The sequence below is a fragment of the Cornus florida genome, unplaced genomic scaffold (genome assembly GCF_030987335.1).
Source record: "Cornus florida cultivar Cherokee Brave unplaced genomic scaffold, ASM3098733v1 CherokeeBrave_3.0.0_Hap2_Chr11, whole genome shotgun sequence".
NCBI classification, from domain to species: domain Eukaryota; kingdom Viridiplantae; phylum Streptophyta; class Magnoliopsida; order Cornales; family Cornaceae; genus Cornus; species Cornus florida.
In genome coordinates this window covers 135,548,814-135,569,490 of record NW_026775581.1, presented here as the reverse complement: position 1 = coordinate 135,569,490, position 20,677 = coordinate 135,548,814, and the positions used below count along the sequence as shown (strand labels likewise).

The 20,677-nt window shown below is 36.6% G+C and overlaps 1 long non-coding RNA gene and 1 other non-coding gene across 2 annotated transcripts; one reads left to right on the top strand and one right to left on the bottom strand.

Annotated features, from left to right (window-relative positions):
• Window positions 1-5,146: 5,146 nt before the first annotated feature.
• Window positions 5,147-11,296, bottom strand: LOC132286265 (uncharacterized). Its single transcript, XR_009472727.1, has 3 exons — window positions 10,677-11,296; window positions 6,027-9,437; window positions 5,147-5,880 (listed from the first exon to the last, which is right to left on the bottom strand). It is a non-coding gene; the product is annotated as an uncharacterized LOC132286265 (long non-coding RNA).
• Window positions 11,297-19,948: 8,652 nt separating this feature from the next.
• Window positions 19,949-20,052, top strand: LOC132287254 (U6 spliceosomal RNA). Its single transcript, XR_009472971.1, has one exon. It is a non-coding gene; the product is annotated as a U6 spliceosomal RNA (small nuclear RNA).
• The last annotated feature ends 625 nt before the right edge of the window (window positions 20,053-20,677 follow it).

The window sequence follows — 20,677 nt, the reverse complement described above, 5'->3', positions numbered from 1 at the left end:
GAACAACCACCGGGCTTCGAAAGCTTTGATTGGCCTAATCATGTATTCAAATTATCCAAAGCTCTCTACGGTTTGAAGCAAGCTCCAAGAGCTTAGTATAAAAGACTCAGTGGTTTTTTACTTCAAAATGGTTTTGTTAGAGGAAAATTTGATAATACACTTTTCACCAAAACCATTGAAAGCAATTTGTTGATTGTTTAAATTTATGTTGATGATATCATCTTTGGATCATCTAATAGTTTACTATGTGATGAGTTTGCTTCAATCATGCAAAACGAGTTTAAAATGAGCATAATGGGAGAACTTAACTTCTTCTTAGGATTGCAAATCAAACAATCACTTGATGACATTTTCATTTGCCAATCCAAGTACGTTAAAGATGTGCTAAAGAAATTTGGCTTGGAGGACGCCAAACATGCCAAAACTCCAATGAGTCCTTCCTTGAAAATTGATAAGGATGAGAAAGGCATAGAAGTGGATATCAAAAAGTATAGAGGAATGATTGGTAGCCTCTTATACTTAACGGCAAGTAGGCCGGACATTATGTTTTGTATATGCTTATGTGCTAGATTTCAATCATGTCCTAAAGAATCTCATTTAAGTGCTGTAAAGCACATTTTTAAATATCTATGTGGCACTATTAATATTGGTTTATGGTATCCTAGACACACTTCATTTGAACTAGTTGGTTACTCCGATGCGGACTTTGCTAGATACAAAATCGATAGGAAAAGCACCAGTGGAACTAGTCATCTGTCATCTTCTTGGTCAATCTCTTGTTTCTTGGTCATGCAAAAAGCAAAACTCAGTGGCTCTATCAACGGCAGAAGCTGAATACGTGCCTGCAGGAAGCTGTTGTGCTCAAACGCTCTACATTAAGCAACTTGAGGATTTTGGGCTGGTATATGATCAATTCCTATCAAATGTGACAACACAAGTGCTATATGCATCTCCAAAATCCTATTTAGCATTCAAAGACCAAGCATATTGAAATTCGATACCATTTCCTTAGAGATCATGTGTCTAAAGGCAATATCGAACTAGAATTCATTCCCACAGACAAACAAATAGCAGATATTTTCACTAAACCTCTCCATAAAGATAGATTTTGTACCCTAAGAAGAGAAATCGGGTTAACAAATGAGTCAGTTGTGTTCAAAGACCTGCCATCTCACTAATTTAGCTCCTCAGTCCAACTCAGCCGACTTAGTTTTAAACTAAGCCGACTCAGTTGTGAGCTGAGCCGACTCAGTTGTGAACTGAGCCGACTAAGTTTGAATGAAACATTGTCAAGTCTCGATTTAACTCAGCCGACTAAATTCCTAATTGAGCCAACTCTGTTTTGACGGGTCAAAGCTTTTGTTTAGGGTTTTCTCTCCTAATTCTCTTCATTTCTCCTCATCGTCTAAAGGGACTGTCACAAGAGGCGATTCCTCTCCTCTTATCTCCATCATTATCGGTAAGATTCATTCCCCTTAAAACTCTTCAATCTTTTTCCATTTGCTATTTTTATCTCTTCTGTGCAAGTTTTTCTCACTCCAACCATCCCCACACCCCCAAACCCTAACCCTCGTCATGTCTGACGAAACCCAAAGACCCCTTTGCCGTAATCCCAAGCGCTCTAGGCGTACTCATGATGATGAGTCCGGTCCTAGTCACCCAACCCCTCAACAAACCGAAGCTGAACAACTGCGAGCCATGCCAATCCCTTACAGTCGTCTTTTCAGAGGGCCAATCTAAAAGACCCTATTCGAAACCAATTTTGTAAATCGAAAGGTTGCCAAGGGCAAATGTCTTACAGAGGAGGTCTGTGATGACTTCAATCTCAATACTTACAAGTTATTCCAAAACATTGGGTTGGAACTATTTGTGAAATTGGATATTCCATATTATCCACGCATTGTAAAGGTGTTTTACACTCACCTTGAGCGAGTCGGAAGAACTTTGGATGTTCGCACCTTCCTTGGGTTCGCTACACACACATTTGGAGTGGAAGAACTTGGGGCTGCTTTGGAAATTTTTAGCGGCGGCATTAAACATTATTCTTCTCACAAATGGTATGATAGACCTAACTTTGACAAGCATGAGGCTGTGCGTCAAATTCGGTATAACAAGACTCTCACTGACATCTCCTGCATCAAAGCCAACCAGCTCACTCTCGAAGCCCGCGTCCTCCACAACATCATTACATACACATTTCTCCCTAAGTCCGGGAGTCACTCGACTGTCTCTAGAATAGAGGTGTTTCTCTTGTGGTGTGTCCTCAACGGCAAGTTGTTCGACTTTGCCGATGTTATGCTCCATCACATGCTCAAGTGCAAGAGCAAAAAGTCCAGATTTCTCTATTATGATATGCCTTTGACACTCTTATTCACAAGATGGAAATTTCCTCTTGAATTTGAAGAATCCAAATCGCTTGAGTCCAGGGACAAATTCAATCCCACTCAAATGGGACTCATGGGGCTTGAGCGGGATGAACAGGGCACCTGGTTCTACCCTAGGTAGAAAAGGTGGGAAGACGCCATCACCAGGGGAGAGGAACCAATCGATGAGGATAGTGATGCTGACAAGCCACAAGGTACTAATGATGAGGATGATCATGATTCCTTAGAGGGTGGAGATAATAATCCTCCACTTGACGAAGCTGCCATCCCATCCAATGAGCCCTCCACACAAGCTGTCTTACTGGAGCAGCTAGCTATCTCGCGTAGACTGGAAACAAAAATGGACACACTCACTAATCGTGTCGACACATTGGTCCTCAACTATGAAGAGTTGAAGGACAATCTTTCTGAGAGTCGTGGCGCTTTGGACCTCCCTCCTTTTTGATGTTGCCAAAGGGGGAGAAAGGAATAGTTGATGTGTTAAGTGTGGTCTAGCTTAGGATATCTTGATATTTTGTGGAACTTTTATTCTACTTTCCTAAATGCTAGCTGTTTTGCTTAGATGTCAATCATGTACTGATTTTCATATTAAATGAATTGACATATCTTTGGTTATATATATAATCTTATGTGCTTCATTTAAATTTGATATGGGCTTGCATAATGACAGGGGGAGATTGAAAATCTCTGTAACTCACATAACTCACAGTCCCATTATTAAAGCATGTCTTATACAATGAATTCAAATTAATGCTTATTGACAGGGGGAGCATCCTTCCAATGTTTTTAAAGAACACATCAATGTTTTGTCATCATCTAAAAAGGGGAGATTGTTGACTCTACGGATTTCTCCTAAGGGCAATCTGGTACTTTTAATGATAACAAACCATTAATGATGTTCAATGTTCTCATGTTTACATTGAAGTTTAATTCCAGATCAAAAGGATCATTGTGAGGAAGGAAGGATAATTCCAATTCATTGAAGCTGAAATCAATCTAGAATTTGTCACCAAAGCAAAATGCAACTGGCACAAGGAAATCTATGCAACTTCAAAGAACAGCAAAGCTTGCCTATGGGGTAGACAGGATGGTGAGTGACTTAGGAACAACGTAAAGAACCTGTGAGATCATTTGAAGCTCATTCTAAGATCATACATCACTCACACACTTCAAATCATCACATTCATGCAAATTAAGTTGCCAATCATTCACACTAAGCATCCAAATACTGAGGCATCACAAAACAGCAAGAAAATAGGCTAAGGGACAACTCAGCCGATTCAGTTAGCAATCCAGTTGACTCAGTTCACAGCTGAGCCGACTCAATTAACAATCCAGCCGAATTGATTAGGCCGAGGCTCATCAAGTTCAAAAGACAACTCAGCCAGCTCAATTAACAATCCAACCGACTCAGTTCACAACTGAGCCGACTCACTTTAACAATCCAGCTGACTCAATCAGCCCGAGGCTTATCACTTTCAGAACCTTGAAAATACACAACTCAGCCGACAAAGTTATTAACCGAGCCGAATTGTTCTTGAACTGAGCCGACTCAATTCTCAACTAAGTCGACTTCTTTTGTTGGTCAAACAGATATGCTATAGAAATCCTTCATCTTTCAACCCGTGCTTCACTTTATGATTTTGCAGTTTGATTCACGTGTATACTGACATGTTGACTGTCTTCTAGCTGTGTTAATGTTCTTGTCTTGAGGTCAACAGCTATATTATCTATAAAAGAGCCATACACATGATTCCAAATCTGATATCTGCCCAATGCACAGAGCACCTCTGTCAAACAAGGTATCTCTATCATAAGAAGCTTCTCTGCCAAATGTTGTTATGTCATGTCTTAATCAAGAGGAGGTTTTACAACGGCTCTTGACCAAGGAAGATGTCTATATACGCTGAGTTTAGTTGTCTGCAAAGGTGTGCTTGAGCCTCAATTTAAAACGAGCTATTCATACCATATTGCAAAGTAAAATGTTTGGCCATCCTTCATTCATTGATTCTCTAAGCTAAACTTCTGATATTTTTTCTCTCACACTTACATCATTTAAAGAGAGTGAGCTTCAATTGTATCATTTGATTCTCTAGAGAGTGTTCACTGTAATTACAAGTTGAGAGAGTGAGATATTTGTACAACACTTCTATACTTCATTGTAAGACTAAGAGAAGGAATTCTCTTAGCAAGGCTATTGTAAAGGGCTGGTTTAGCCTTAAGTAAAGACTAAGAGAGGCTGTCTCTTATCTAGAAGAAGAAAGGAATCACTTCTATTCAATGTTTGCTCTCCACCCATAGTAAGGAGGAGTCATATTGGATTGGGAAGTCTCAAGAGGGGTCTTGAGCCGAGGAGTAGGAGTTTTCGAACCTCGCTGGGTCTATGTTTGCAATTTCTCAATTTCTCCTCTTTACATTTCAATTTATACTTATGTTTATCTATTGATTTACTTAGCACAAGACTGTCATTTGCATATCTATTTAAGTTGTTAACTGTAATTGCAACACTATAAAACTTTGAATTTGCCATAGTTGGACGAGGACTCTATTCACCCCACCCCCCCTCTCGAGTCCATTCTAGGGTAACACAAGGTATCAATTTTATGTAAAGTTATGGCACTAAGCACTACACAATTGACAAAGGGGAAGAAAAAAAAGGAAGGTGGGGGGCAAGGTAAGCACAGAGGAAAGCATAGTCTTTGCAAGAAATCCTCCTAGCACAATCATTCATGAGTTATGTACCACAACAAAGCCTTCGCATGGAACCCTACAAAGCAGAAAATTGATTAATTTTGGACCGTATTAATGTTATAAACTATAGTTAATAGCTTAATTACTACCAAGAAGTCAAAAGAGAAGAATGAAAAAGAAAGTATTCATGGTTCACATCCAGCTGGCTGGACAACGGGCACTCTAAAGAGTTGAGACTTCGTAATTCGTTAAGCCACCGAAACTATCTCCAAGGTCTCTCCTACAAGGAAACTAGACATGGAAAGAGAGAAGATTCATAATGATTTTTTCAGCCACTCTTCCAGGGCAGTCTAAAATTATCAATGATGTGTAAGAGGAGGGCATTCAAAATGGAACATCAATTGTATATATATAATCCCAATACCTTTCAATGCAGGAGTCCAGCTATCAAAACAGCAAACATAACTTAGAAAACTGCCAACACCTCCTCCAGATAGAGTGGGCAAATGATGTAGCAATAACTGTACTTAAAACCAAATAGTAATGTTGTCCCCAAGCTCAACAATGTTCATCAGAAAAATTTAGAATCCTGCCAGATTCAGATACACGACATTGTTGCATGAAATTATTACAATCAAAATGAAAACCGAAATGATAAGCAAAAAGGAAAAGAAGACACTTCTTTACTTGAAAGGCAAGAATAATTAATTATCAATACTCGAAACTGTAATGTAGCGGAGACAGGATTTGAACCCGTGATCTCAAGGTGATGACCTTGCAAGCTACCAAAATGCTCTACTTTGCACTGAAGAGAGTAGACAAACAAGAATTGAATGTACCCCTCTACTATTCCAATAATTATCAAAGAGAAACTTTCAAAATCAATCACTGGAATCTAGTAACCCTAGTTCAAAATCAATCATTGGAATCTAGAATCATTATTAATTATACCTTTCAATGAGAAACCGTTTCTCATATCTGATTATAATCTCACCAACCTAAAATGGAAAAATTGAATATCAAATTCACTTACATTTTATATACATGCATACATGTTTGAAAAACTAACCATATAAATATGATATATTGCCACTAATAATTCTAAGAAAATATTAGATAAATTCAAGAAATCAACAGAAGAATCTTACAGTAATCAAAGCAAAACAGTGGAGAATTTATAATTGGTACAGAAATAAGGGACTGAACACACATATTCATATTCAGATTCCTGTGGTATATGTGTCTATATAGAGAACGGGAACACTGACACTAACGATTGACCAATATACAGAGGTTGTGGTGGGGGATTTGGAGTGTTGTTTAGAGTTAGGGTTAGGATTTGGGAAGGGGGTGGGAAGAGGATGGTTAGGGCTTGTAGAAAAGGCTAGTAAATAGTCACATTATTGAGAAAGATAAATATATGATGGTTCATGCCTGGCGGCTCGACAACAGGCACTCCAAAGAGTTCAGCCTTTGTACTGTTAAAACAAAGAAACCGTGATATCCCGACCAAAAAAAGGGGCAAAAAAAAAAAACAAAAAAAAAAAACATGTTAACAGACATCATAACAGCGAATTCCATATACAATAGATATATATATAGAACACCCAATGCTGGATCAATTGGGGGTGGAAGAAATCCACTGCTCCATCTGTTCATCCCCGAAACTGTCTCCAGGGTGGTTCATACACATCTATTCAATCATTTTACTACTACTTTTAGCTGGATATCACGTTCATAAAAATCTCCATTTTGTTTCCCGGGGCCTCTAGTGAGTTACAGGCATCTATCACGATAATAACTCATGAATCAAAAACTCTTAATTGGTGTTTTTCTTATCCTCGTATTTTGCAAAAACTCATGAATCAAAAAATGGAGAGTTGATATGCCAAAGCTGACAACTGAAATTCCAGAGTGCCCTATCAGAGAGAGAAGAGCTACAGACAAATATAGGGATGACAGATCAAAAAAAAAAAAAAAAAAAGGGAATGGGGTGTGAAAGGAAAGAAAGAAAAGTTGACAAAAGACTAAAGACTGAGGTCGATTCTCATTCTGAGTTCCAAATGTTGCCAAGTATTCTCTGCCTAGGTATAACATTAAAATTATGGAATTTGGTCAACAATACTAAAAATACCAACCCCATACTAGGAGTTGGGGTCATTGAATAGCAAGTGGCCCCACACAACTACCGGCGGTCTAATTCAAAGTTTCTTCATTGTGTCTAGGGTAGGGGGAAAATGCAGAGAAGTATCAAATATTTTCTCTATGTTTAACCATGCAGAATTAATCTCAAAATTTTCACACACCATCCATGCAGGAGCTTTACTTAAGCGTCTTTATGTAAACATGTAAATAAACTAGATGCAAGCAAACAATGGAAACAATCTGACAGCAACTCCACAAAGAAAAAAAAGAAACAGAAAAATGATAAGAAGCTTCTTACAAGATTTCAACCTCCTAAGGAAATAAATCATTATTCTTTGCCTCACCCACTCCTCTCCAACATGGAAAAACAAGTTCCTTCACATTGCAGGAGTATGTTAGAAAACATAACTGATTTAGTCATATAGACAAGTTAAATGCGGGCAGTCAAGCTATACTACACTTAGCACAACCCTCCTCTTTGGAACTGGTGTGCAACGATAATGCACTAAGCCCAAAATACGCAGAATTACCTCATGAAAGAAAGAAAGCACAGAGCACAGCATAGTCTTTGCAAGAAACCCTTCGAAGCACAACCATTCATGAATTATGTACTACGGCGAAGTCTTCACATAGAACCCAACAAATCAGAAAATTCATTAATTTTGGACCGTATTAATGTCATAAAGTATAGCTAATAGCTTAATTACTTCCAAGAAATCAAAAGAGAAGAATGAAAAAGAGAGTATTCTTGGTTCACATCCAACGGGCTGACTTTATAATTCGTTAAGCCACCTAAACTAACTCCAAGGCCTCTCCTACAAGGAAATTGACATGGAAAGAGAAGATTCATAACGAATTTTTCAGCCACTCTTCAAGGACAGTCTAAAATCATCAATGATGTGTAAGAGGAGGGCTTTCAAACTAGAACATCAATTGTATATAGATAATCTCGATCTCCACACAGGAGTCCAGCTATCAAAACAGCAAACATAACTTAGAAAACAGCCAACACCTCCTCCAGATAGAGTGGGCAAATGATGTAGCAATAACTATACTTAAAACCAAACAGTAATGTTGTCCTCAAGCTCATCAATGTTCATCAGAAAAATTAAGAATCCTGCCAAATACACAGCAATACAACATTGTTGCAATCATATGGTAGTCGTCATAAACAAATAAATGAAGATTGAGTAATCATATGGATAGGTAAAAATAACAGTAGAAACATTATTAACTGCACAAAGAACACAGATATGACTGGCACCAACTCTATAAATTTCTTTCTTATATCCTACTCCTAGTCATAATATTACAGAGAGCAAAGAATAAGAAGCAAAACAAATCCAGGAAAGTGCTCTAAATATTGCTCATGTTTTTGTTCAACCATGGAACTGCAAACAAAAACTAAGCTGCAGCTTTAGCATACAATAGGAAAGTATAGATAAAAGGATTCACATCAACACTATGTTTTAGCATAGAAAATAAAATTGTATATAATAGGAAGAATACAAGACATATCACCCAGAGATCAATCAAAAAGGGAAGAACTCAGAGATAATTACAAAATTAAAGAACAAATTAACAAGAATCAACAACTGAATTTATAGCATAAACCCTGAGTCGATGCTTCCATAAAACAAGATGCCCGTAAACCCGTACTATCACAAATAAGATTCTTCACAACTATACATACAAAAACTCTCAATTGTGGGGCATAGACTCAATGGAATCCCATATTCCACCCATTCCAAAACAATTTCTAGATATTGTATGTTTACGAAGAACAAGCTGCAAGAAGATTTAATTCTTGCAACACATCATCCATATCTTCCACATAAAACACAAGTTATAAAGCTAAAAAACTAAGGCTAAAATTCTTGACTGAAACAAAAAAACACACAGAAAATGAGATAAGATATATACAAAAGAAATAATGTCCATATCTTTCTGTTGAAATTATTCTCATGAAACCTTAACCACAAAAGAAATAACATAAATACTCAGATAGAAAGTAATCTTAGTTCCTCTCAAGTATGAGGAACGACATACTCTTTGGATCCTGCTAATGAAATGGCTCTGTATGAAGAATTGACAAAGAGGGAGAAAAAAAAAAAAAAAAAAAAAAATCAGACAGAGCAGAGCATAGTCTTTGCAAGAAACCCTTCAAGCAAAATCATTCATGAGTTCTGTACCACAGCGAACCCTTCACATAGAACCCTACAAAGCAGAAAATTCATTAACGTTGTAAACTATAGTTAATAGCTTAATTACTTCCAATAAATCAAAAGAGCAGAATTAAAAGAAAGTATTCAAGGTTCACATCCAGCTGGCTGGACAAAGGGCACTCTAAACAGTTGAGACTATGTAATTCGTTAAGCCACCAAAACTATCTCAAAGGTCTCTCCTACAAGGAAACTAGACATGGAAAGAGAGACGATTCATAATGATTTTTTCAGCCACTCTCCTAGGACAGTCTAAAATCATCAACGATGTGTAAGAGGAGGGCTTTCAAAATAGAACATCAATTATATATATATAATCCCAATACATTTCAAACACAGTAGTTCAGCAATCAAAACAGCAAACATAATTTAGAAAACTGCCAACACCTCCTCCAGATAGAGTGGGCAAATGATGTAGCAATAACTGTACTTAAAACCAAATAGTAATGTTGTCCCCAAGCTCATCAATGTACATCAGAAAAATTAAGAATCCTGCCAGATACACAACATTGTTGCATGAAATTTTTACAATCAACATAAATAAATAAATGAAAACTGTAATGATAAGCAAATAGGAAAAGATGACACTTCTTTACTTGAAAGGCGAGAATACTTAAGGAATTAGTTATTAATATTGGAAACTGTAATGTAGCGGAGACGGGATTTGAACCCGTGATCTCAAGGTGATGACCTTGCAAGCTACCAAACTGCTCTACTCCACACTAAAATAGACAAACAAGGAGTGAATGTACCCCTCTACTATTCTAATAATAATCAAGGAGAAACTTTCAAAATCAATCATAAAAATCTAGAAACCCTAGTCGCCTTCAATACAGTGATAATACACACAATTGCAGATGTAAAACACACAACATATATAGTAAAAAAATTGAAGAATCATTATTAATTTTACCTTTCACTGAGAAACCATTTTTCTCAGAACTGATTATAATCTCACCAACCTAACATGGAAAAATTGAAATTCATTTTCATCTTCTGGATAACCAGCACTGAAAACCGTCCTTACATTGGATGGTTTGGTGTTGTGATGATCCCTACCTTATTGACCGCAACTTCTGTATTTATTATCGCCTTCATTGCTGCTCCTCCAGTAGATATTGATGGTATTCGTGAACCTGTTTCTGGATCTCTACTTTATGGAAACAATATTATCTCAGGTGCCATTATTCCTACTTCTGTTTGAAAGTATTATGAAACTTATAGATGTACTTACATGCATGCATGTGGGACTGAACACACAAATATGCATATTCAGATTCCTGTGATATATGTGTCTGTATAGAGAAGGGGAACACCAACACTAAAGACTGGCCCGGTGGGTAGGGGTAGGGGTAGGAAGAGGATTGAAGGGTTGTGGTGGGGGTTAAGAGTTGTGGTTAGGGTTAGGATTTGGGAGAAGGGGTAGGAATAGGATGGTTAGGGTTTGTAGTGAAAAGCTAGAAGCATGTGTGACCTATATAGATAGATAAAAGAAGGGGAACCCAAACACTAACGACCAATTTCCAGTGGGTGGTTGTGGTTGGCGTTTGGAGGTTAGGGTTAGGGTTTGGGAGAGGGGTAGGAAGAGGATTGAAGGGTTGTGGTGTGATTAGGATTAGGGTTTGGGAGAGGGGGTAGGAAGAGGATTACAGGGTTAGGGTTTGTAGTTAATGGCTAGAAAAGGCAGAGACGTGTGGATATTAGGGTTTACCTTCTGTGGATTTAGGAACGAGAGGCGTTTGGAGGAGATGCGCCGGTGGAAGAGAGGAGAGAGAACCAACAGGGTTAGACAGCGATCGCGATCGCCATCAATCGACTCGGAAGCCTTTCTTCATTCTGTCACTCTCTGTAGTTATCGACTCGGGCAGTTGAGGACCCTTTACTTACCATTGGATTATATACGGCTTTCTTTTTGCACGGGTAATGCTTGTTTTTAAAGCTAATTTTTAAATACGGACTACACAACACTTCTAAAATTTTTGGGTAAAATGCAAAAAAAATTAAACCTAACCTACGAGGGTTTTGTAACTAACCCCTTAATTACAAAAAAATCTCCCTCAACTTGAATTTGTTACAATTTGCCCACTCAGATCATCGGAAAAGAAAAAAAACAAAGTTGCCCTTCCAATAATATGACGCAGTTTGACAAACAATATCAAACCAACTACAGACCTTCTTCCTATTTGCAGATCCAAAAACACTCTCTCTCTACTCATTTATGCCCAATTGTGCTACCACCCAAATTCATCATCTCACCAACAACAACCTTCGTCATTAAATCAAACCTTGAACCCCCTCCACGTCATCTCTCGTTCCCCTTTCTTTCCCTAAATTACAGACACTGATGGTGAGCTTGGTTTTGGAGTCGATGAATTCGGCCATGGACTCGGCCAATTGAGAGAAGCCTCCGGCATCCATCTAAAGCGAATCATCCTTGAGGTTGCGGGAGCAGTTGGAAGAGGTGATGAAGCAGTTAAAGAGTTGGATGTTGAGGTAGATAATCCCGGATTCAGATCGGGATTGGAGGTTGAAGAGGTTGGTGACTCAGTCCGAGTCCGACTCGGAAATGACAGTTTTGAAGAGAGTGGTGAGAGTTATGAGGAAGAATATGAGATGGGTGAAGGACGATTACAGATATGTGAGAGTGCAGAGAGAGAAACTTAGTTACTATCGCCCCCGCCAGATCCGGCCAATCAAGAACCCAACACTCGGTCAGTCGAGACTCACAGGAACTACACAAACGGAGCTCGCTGCTGGGTCAGTCCAGGCTCACGTTGGATTTCATGTAAGTCAAAGCCCAGAGCTCTCGCCGGTTTTCATCGACGTCGAAGCTCAGAGCTTGCTGGAACAACACGTTAATTTGGGTCCTTGAAAATTAGCCAGTGAAGTCGCTTAAACTTTTGTCAATTTGGTTGTTGATGCTTAAGCTTCTCGCCTATCTACCAACAATCTTCCTCCCTATCTAAAAAATTTATCCACCTCTCTAATCCCCTTCCCCTTTCTCTCTTTCTGTTTTTCTTTTTCTTTTTTTTTTCCTCCCAAATTCATCTCAATTCTGGCGCTAACAAAAAATTAATTAAGAACTATTTAAATTAGACAGGTATAGGATACTGATTCTGAAAAATCAGACCTTCTATATGTATGGAAACTGATTAAGAAAGAATTAAATTCCAATTTGAAATATGAGATATTGATTTGTTCTTAGTCCAATTTTGGCGCCCCGATCATCTTTCTCCATTGACGAAACCCTTACCAAGATGCACAGCTGATTAGCACGAAAGCACGATGCATGGCTGATTGAAAACGAAGACAAACCCTAGAAGTTACAGTTGTCAATTTGTGTGATACCCCTCGGATCCGAGACACGGGTTGATCAGGCCCAGGCCCAAACCCGAGGGAAATATCAAACAATTAAAGTATTTTAAAGCGAACACATAATATAAAGATTTAAGAATTTAAATTACAAAGCTGAAAGAATTAAGAAATTTAAATCCTCCAAATAAAACTGAATAATAATACTCCAAATCCAAAACCTCTATGAGTACAACTTGAGAATCCATCTAGTGGACCCCTAAATAAAAATGTCAACTGAACTGGAAAATAAAACTAAGCTAGATCATAAAGAAAAATCATATGTAATCTGATGAATGAGAAACTGTCCTCAACCAGCACGATCAAGCTCTAAGGCTGGAACCGTCCTATACCTGAAAAGAATAGAAGAGTGGGTCAGGCCCACGAACAAAAATCTAATCTAACTGCAATCCATACAGTGACCTGATACGCAGATACACCCTAAATATCCTCACAATAGCTATCTAGTCCATACGTATATATATGTAATACCCCTAATTTAAAACAAGATAGGTTTGGAATTTATTTTATTATTTTAAGTTGAATTTTAATCATTTAATTGTTTCTTTGAAGTGTTTGATAATTATTTAATTATTGTAATTAGTTATTTGGTTAGTTGATATGGTTGTTATTTGTTTAAATTGATGGTTTAGTTGTTAGCGTGACTGGATTTAATTATTTCAAATTTAATTGTTTAATTGTTTGTTACTTGTAACTGTGTTGTAGTTAATTTTTCTTATTCTAAGTTAAGTTGTTAATTGTCTTTAATTGTTTAGTTATGTGTTTAATTGTAATGGTGTTATATTTAATTCTTTATTGTAAATTTAAATTGGTAATTGTCTTGATTTAATAATTAGGGTTAAATTGGTAATTGTCTTGATTTAATAAGTAGGGTTTTACTTTTAATCAGTTTGTAAGCCGTCGTAGGTTTCTCAGTATGTTGGATGGGCCGGTTAGGATTTCAGTTGGGGCTTGAATTAATTTAGGGTTTAGTAAAATCCTATAAATATATGTTAGATGTTTGGTTAGGGTTTTAGAAACATAACAAAACCAAGTATACGACTGTGGAGACAAAGGAAGAACAGAGAGCGTTCACGTTGGTTTTCGTCGGAACTTTAGAGACGACGTAGAGATTTTTGGACAAAGATCTCAAAGGCAAGTTCTAACCTTACTCTCTCCCTTATACTCGTGTTCTTTGCATACTCAATAGTTCCAGGATGAATTACATGTTTAAAAATAAAAACGTTATCTGTTTTCATGTTTAGAGTTTAACTGAAACTGAATTTGTTTTAAAATTGTTAAACTGGTTAACTTTGAACTTTCTTGTGTTAATTCTTGGTTTAATCCATATTAGTAGCATAATAAGGACTGAATTAAGGGTTGGAATTTTCTGGGATTAAGTTAAACTCTTTGAAAACCTATACTGTGAAGTGTCGGAGGCGTAAACGACGACTGGATAGGAGAACATGAAGAAGAGGAGGGAGAGAGCCGGCTCTCCTTAGATTGGAGGCGGCTCCAATATTCTGGAGCCGGCTCCAGGTTGTTTTCTACGTGGTTTTTGGTTCTGTTGTTTGTTTTTCCACTTTTCAGTTATTAAGCTTCATAGTGATTGTTTTACTATGTTTTAATGGAGAATGAATACTGTAATGGATGGTTTAAGAGTGATCTAGAGTAAACATAAATATTCAAAGATCAGATTAACATAGAATTGGACACAAAGCATTAATCATTAGGATTACATGGAGTTAATTACAAATGTCTTGTAGACTTGTGTGGATTTGGAGTTTAACTTCTAGATTATAATGGAAAATTTCCTGTAAGAGTTTGTGCACTGCTAATTGCAAATTCTTAGAATATACATACATACAATGAATCTGTATTTTTGCTAAAGATTAATTGATGATTAAACTTAACATTTAATTCGTCAATTTTGTTGAATAGGAACTTAACAGTATGATAAATTGTCTAGATTTATTATGCATGCCATGGAAATAAATATTGTAACATTTGTTTAAGCTCTGTTAATTATGGATACCAGGAATAAACTTATATTTACAGACACAATCCTGTGGGTGATCAGGTAATGGCTTATTGTTGGATTAATTAAGCATGTTTTTCTAGTATACTTTAATGTGCTCAGTTTGGAACTGTGGGTTTTGACACTGATACTGTTAGTACTTAATCAATGGTTGGATTTATTAAAGCATGATGGTTAATCTATTCTAACATGGTTAGGTTGGAATTGTTGGTTTTGGCATTTATAAATTATTTAAATGTATGGAATAGAGTAATTAATATTGATATTTATGTTTCCAATGTTAATCAATTTGTTGGGACTATTCAAGAACGGTTGTTAATACATTCTGATTTGCTTGATATGGACTCGTTGATATTGTTATATACTTGTATATGCTTTATCAACTATTGGACGGATGGGATTGTATGTACCGGTATGGGACGGTGACATACTAGGTTTGGACAGCACAAATTGTTAAGTCCTGCCTATTTTGGAGTAAGGGCACGGGTTATAAAATACAATCCTCCTTATATATATAAGTCGGTACGGTTGAATACGCCGAGTGACTTACTGGATTTCTTGTGGATGGTTAGTAACGGAGTTTAGATATATTTTTATGTTACCGTGTCATGAGCTTGAGTCTCAGTGTCGACGGTTAGGGTGCGTATATGCAGTTGGATGTGTAGCTGACTGTGAAGGTTGAGGTATACTCTGTTTAGGTTTAGGTACTCATGCCCACTCAGGTGCGTATTGTGTGATGCCTTCTATCCAGGTTGAGACCCTCTTCATAGCCTAGCGAGAGTCCAGTAGTGTGGATATATTTATGTACGGATTATTAGTTATTGTTGAACTATTTAGTATGTACATGCGTATCGAGTCTCTGCTTGGATTGTAGTAGGATAGAACTTGTTCGTGGGCCTGACCCACTCCTATTTTTCAGGTGTACGTCAGTTCCAGGCTTGAGCTTGTTCGTGCTGAGCAGAGACGATCTTCCATTCTACCGACGATGTAGGATTTCTTTCCAGATCTTGGATTTGGATTTTATCTTCCATTTTACTTTCATTCAGTGTGAGATTTTTATTAGGGGTCCACTAGAGATGGATTCCCGAGTTGTTCAAATTATGGATTTTTAATTTATCAGATTTAAGTATTTAATTATTTAAGGATTATCTTTTCAGCTTTAAACTTTTATTCTTAAATTCATATTTTTGTATTCTGTGTTCGTTATAACTTATTAATTGTTTGATATCCCTCGGGTTTGGGCCTGTGCTTGATCAACCCGTGTCTCGGATCCAAGGGGTATCACAATATATATCTACACTAAGGACATTCACTAGACTATAATAGGGGTCTCAACCAGAATAAAAGGTAATATGCGAAAAAACATCCAAAGGTGATCATGAGTACCTAGACCTAACAGGGTACACCTACCTACTATATCCAGCTATGCATCCACTGTATATACGCACCCTAACCAACGAGCCTGAGACTATAATCATATATCTAAAGTCCGTCCGAAACCAGAGTATGTCATACAATTATTCATTGAGGAGACATATAAAACACAGTCCAGATAATCACTCAACTTATTCAGCTGATATGACTTAACTATAACCAATTAATCCAGGAAGTCATTCAACTTAGCCAGTTGATCTGACTTAAACACAAATAGGATTCAATAATTTACAATCCATTCCTTTAATCCGGTAGGTTAGGTCTTAGCGTTGTGTGATACCCCTCGGATCCGAGACACGGGTTGATCAGGCCCAGGCCCAAACCCGAGGGAATATCAAACAATTAATATTTTATAACGAATACAGAATACAAAATGAATTAAGAAATGAAAGTTTAAAGCTGAAAAGAAAACTAAAAGAAAATCCTTAAATAATTAAATACTTAAATTTGATAAACCAAATATCCATAATTTGAACAACTCGGGAATCCATCTCCAGTGGACCCCTAATAAAAATCTCACACTGAATGAAAGTAAAATGAAAGATAAAATCCAAATCCAAGATCTGGAAAGAAATCCTACATTGTCGGTAGAATGGAAGATCGTCTCTGCACAGCACGAACAAGCTCAAGCCTGGAACTGACGTACACCTGAAAAATAGGAGTGGGTCAGGCCCACGAACAACTTCTATCCTACTACAATCCAAGCAGAGACTCGATACGCATGTACATACTAAATAGTTCAACAATAACTAATAATCCGTACATAAATATATCCACACTACTGGACTCTCGCTAGGCCATGAAGGGGGTCTCAACCTGGATAGAAGGCATCACACAATACGCACCTGAGTGGGTATGAGTACATAAACCTAAACAGGGTATACCTCAACCTTCACAGTCAGCTACACATCCAACTGCATATATGCACCCTAACCGTCGACACTGAGACTCAAGCTCATGACACGGTAACATAAAAATATATCTAAACTCCGTTTCTATCCATCCACAAGAAATCCAGTAAGTCACTCGGCGTATTCAACCGTACCGACTTATATATATAAGGAGGATTGTATTTTATAACCCGTGCCCTTACTCCAAAATAGGTAGGACTTAGCAATTTGAGCTAATCCAAACCTAGTATGTCACCGTCCCATACCGGTACATACAATCCAATCCGTCCAATAGTTGATAAAGCATCGTTAATAATAACAACAATATCAACAATTCCATACTAAACATAATAGAATGCATTAGCAACCATTCTTAAAAATACCAATAATTGATTCACATTGAAAATATAAATATCAATGTCAACTACTCCCTACTATACATATTGAAATAGATAATCAACATGCTTATTTACATTCACAGTTGATAAAATAATGACCATATAAATGTCAATACCAACAGTTCCAAACTAAACATGTTAGAACAGATTAACAAACATGCTTAAGTACCCCAATTCAGAATCCATAATTTGATCATACAGGGCTTTATTTGTAATTATGACCTATTCCCAGTTTCCATAGAATTAACAGAGCCTAAATAGATATTTTTCCACTCAAATCCATAGCATGCAAAATAAATATAAGTAATCTATTATACTTATAGTTTCCTGTCCAACAACTTGCCGCACTAACCGTTAAATTTAATCATTAACTAATTTTCAGTGAAATATACATTTTTAGCATAATTTCTATTTCCATGAACATATAATTCGAGTGGACAAGCTCTCACAGAAAATTTCTAATATAATTAAGAAATTAGAAACTCCAAATCCACACAGTCTACAAGACATTCGTAATTAACTCCATGTAATCCTAGTGATTAATGCTTTGTGTCCAATTCTATGTTAATCTGGTCTTTGCATATTTACGTTTACCCTAGACCACTCCTAAACCATCCATTACAGTATTTATTCTCCACTAAAACATATTAAAACAATCACTGGGAAGCCTAATCACTGAAAAATTGGAAAAACAACCAACAGAACCAAAAACCCACGAATAAACAACCTGGAGCCGGCTCCAGAATATTGGAGCCGCCTCCAATGGCCCTGGAGCCGGCTCCTAGACCATTGGAGCCGCCTCCAGTCCAAGGAGAGCCGGTTCCAATCCAATAGGAGCCGGCTCTCTCCCTCCTCTTCTTCGTGTTCTCCTCTCCGGTCGCCGTTTACGCCTCCGATACTTCACAGTATAGGTTTTCAGAGAGTTTAACTTAATCCCAGAAGATTCCAACCCTTAATTCAGTCCTTATTATGCTACTAATATGGATTAAACCAAGAATTAAACAAGAAAGTTCAAAGTTTAAACAGTTTACAATTTTAAAGCAAATTCAGTTTCAGTGAAACTCTGAACATGAAACAGCTAACGTTTTTAGTTTTTTTTTAAACATGTAATTCATCCTGGAACTATTGAGTATGCAAAGAACACGAGTATAAAGGAGAGAGTAAGGTTAGAACTTGCCTTTGAGATCTTTGTCCAAAAATCTCTACGCCGTCTTCTACGATCTCCGGCGATTCCTCCTACAACTTCCTCTGTTCCTCGTTTTTAACTCCACAGACGTGTTTTGGTTTTATTATTTTTTCCTAAGCAGACTTATCTTATATATTTATAGGCAACCAAAACCCTAAGTCCAATTACATCTAAAGGCTGAAACGCGGCCCATAAACACAACCTAGTTTATAAACCCTGTCGGCGCATTACATTAAACCTAAACAGAACTAAAACCCTAACCACACTTTTATACCTAGTCATAAATTAAAACATGTAATTACTAATTCAATTAAAGTAACAATAAAATTCCAAATTAACGTAAAACAGAAAATAACATACAATTTACAAAAAATTAAAGCCAAATAAATAATTAAAACAATTAACTTAAATAATCACAATTAATGTACATAAGTCAAATAATTAGTTAAACCAAAGAAAACAAATAAACCAACTAATTAATTCAAATAACGCAAATAAGTCAAGAAAAGCAAATAATTAAAAAGTCAATTAAAACATAATTCAAAACAATTAATGAACCAAAAACAATTAATGAATAGAAAACAATTAAACAAAGTACCGAGACTATCCTTTTGAAAATTAGGGGTATTACACGTTGTGAGCTAAACCGTCCCCTAGTATGCCACCGTCCCATACCGGTGCATACAATCCTCCATATCCATGTAAATTACAATATTTAAATAATAATCTAGTAATTTACAGTCCAAACTATAATCCACAAATTTGCAGAAAAATATTTAATATTCTCGCAATTGAAATCCAAACCATAATCCATTTAATTGCAGAAAAATATTAAGATTTCAACAATTAACCTCCAAAGCATGCATAAATCAAATTCAATACATCCATGAGCCTATAATGCATTTAGAACAAGTTTTATAATCATGCGTGTTTCCATTAAATTGCTAAAATTTAGTTTAAGCAATTAATCTCTTCCATCCGGTAACAGTCTAACATAATTACACTAATTTGATACTGTTTGTTCCAAGTACTTAAAACTGAATTTTAATTAATTTAAAGTCTTAATGATATCCAAAACCATCTTCCTAATCACTTTGTACAGTCCCAAAATAATTAGAATAGCTTCCATGCTCCAAACAGTAACAAACAGTTCGTAAAATATATATATATATATATATATATATATATATATATATATATATATATATATCATGGCACGCACAGAGAAGATAAAATTGGAACGATACAGAGAAGATTAGCATAGCCCCTGCGCAAAGATGACACGCACAAATCGAGAAATAATATCAAAGCCTGACCTAGCCGGAAGTGTGCCGACGGGGACGTCGGGCCTCCAAGGGGGTGGATTGTGATGACCTTATGGGCGGGTGTGTCGTGGGCGGGTGCAAGAGACAATGATACCCCTTAATTTCGAAACACGGGTTGATCAAGTCCGCGCACAAAATCAGGAGATATCAAAACAATTAAAGTATTTCACACAAGCACAGAGTACAAAAATGAAATAAAAGAATAAGTAATACACTGAAGAAAAACTAATAAATAAAAATTTCCATTAATAACTCTCAATGGTTACAATCGGGAATCCCCGTAACTCAAGAACCCCTTAACCAAAATCCACTATCCATAAATCCATTAATAATTACTGAAGTAATAATATCCTACTTTGAAATAAAATAGAAAGAATAGATAAGTCCTCCAGCTGCGGATCCTTAACCTTGTGACTTGACTTCTAATAATCTGAAAAACAAATCGTGGGTTAAACTCTATGAGCAAGCTCTTTCTACCAGGCTTCTGAAAACCAATAAGCAGATCATCTCTGATCAAAACCAAACCCAATAAAGTTTTAAGTTTAATAAAGATACATATATGTATAAATAATTATATACAATATAACCTTCACATCCACTAATAAGTCATTAA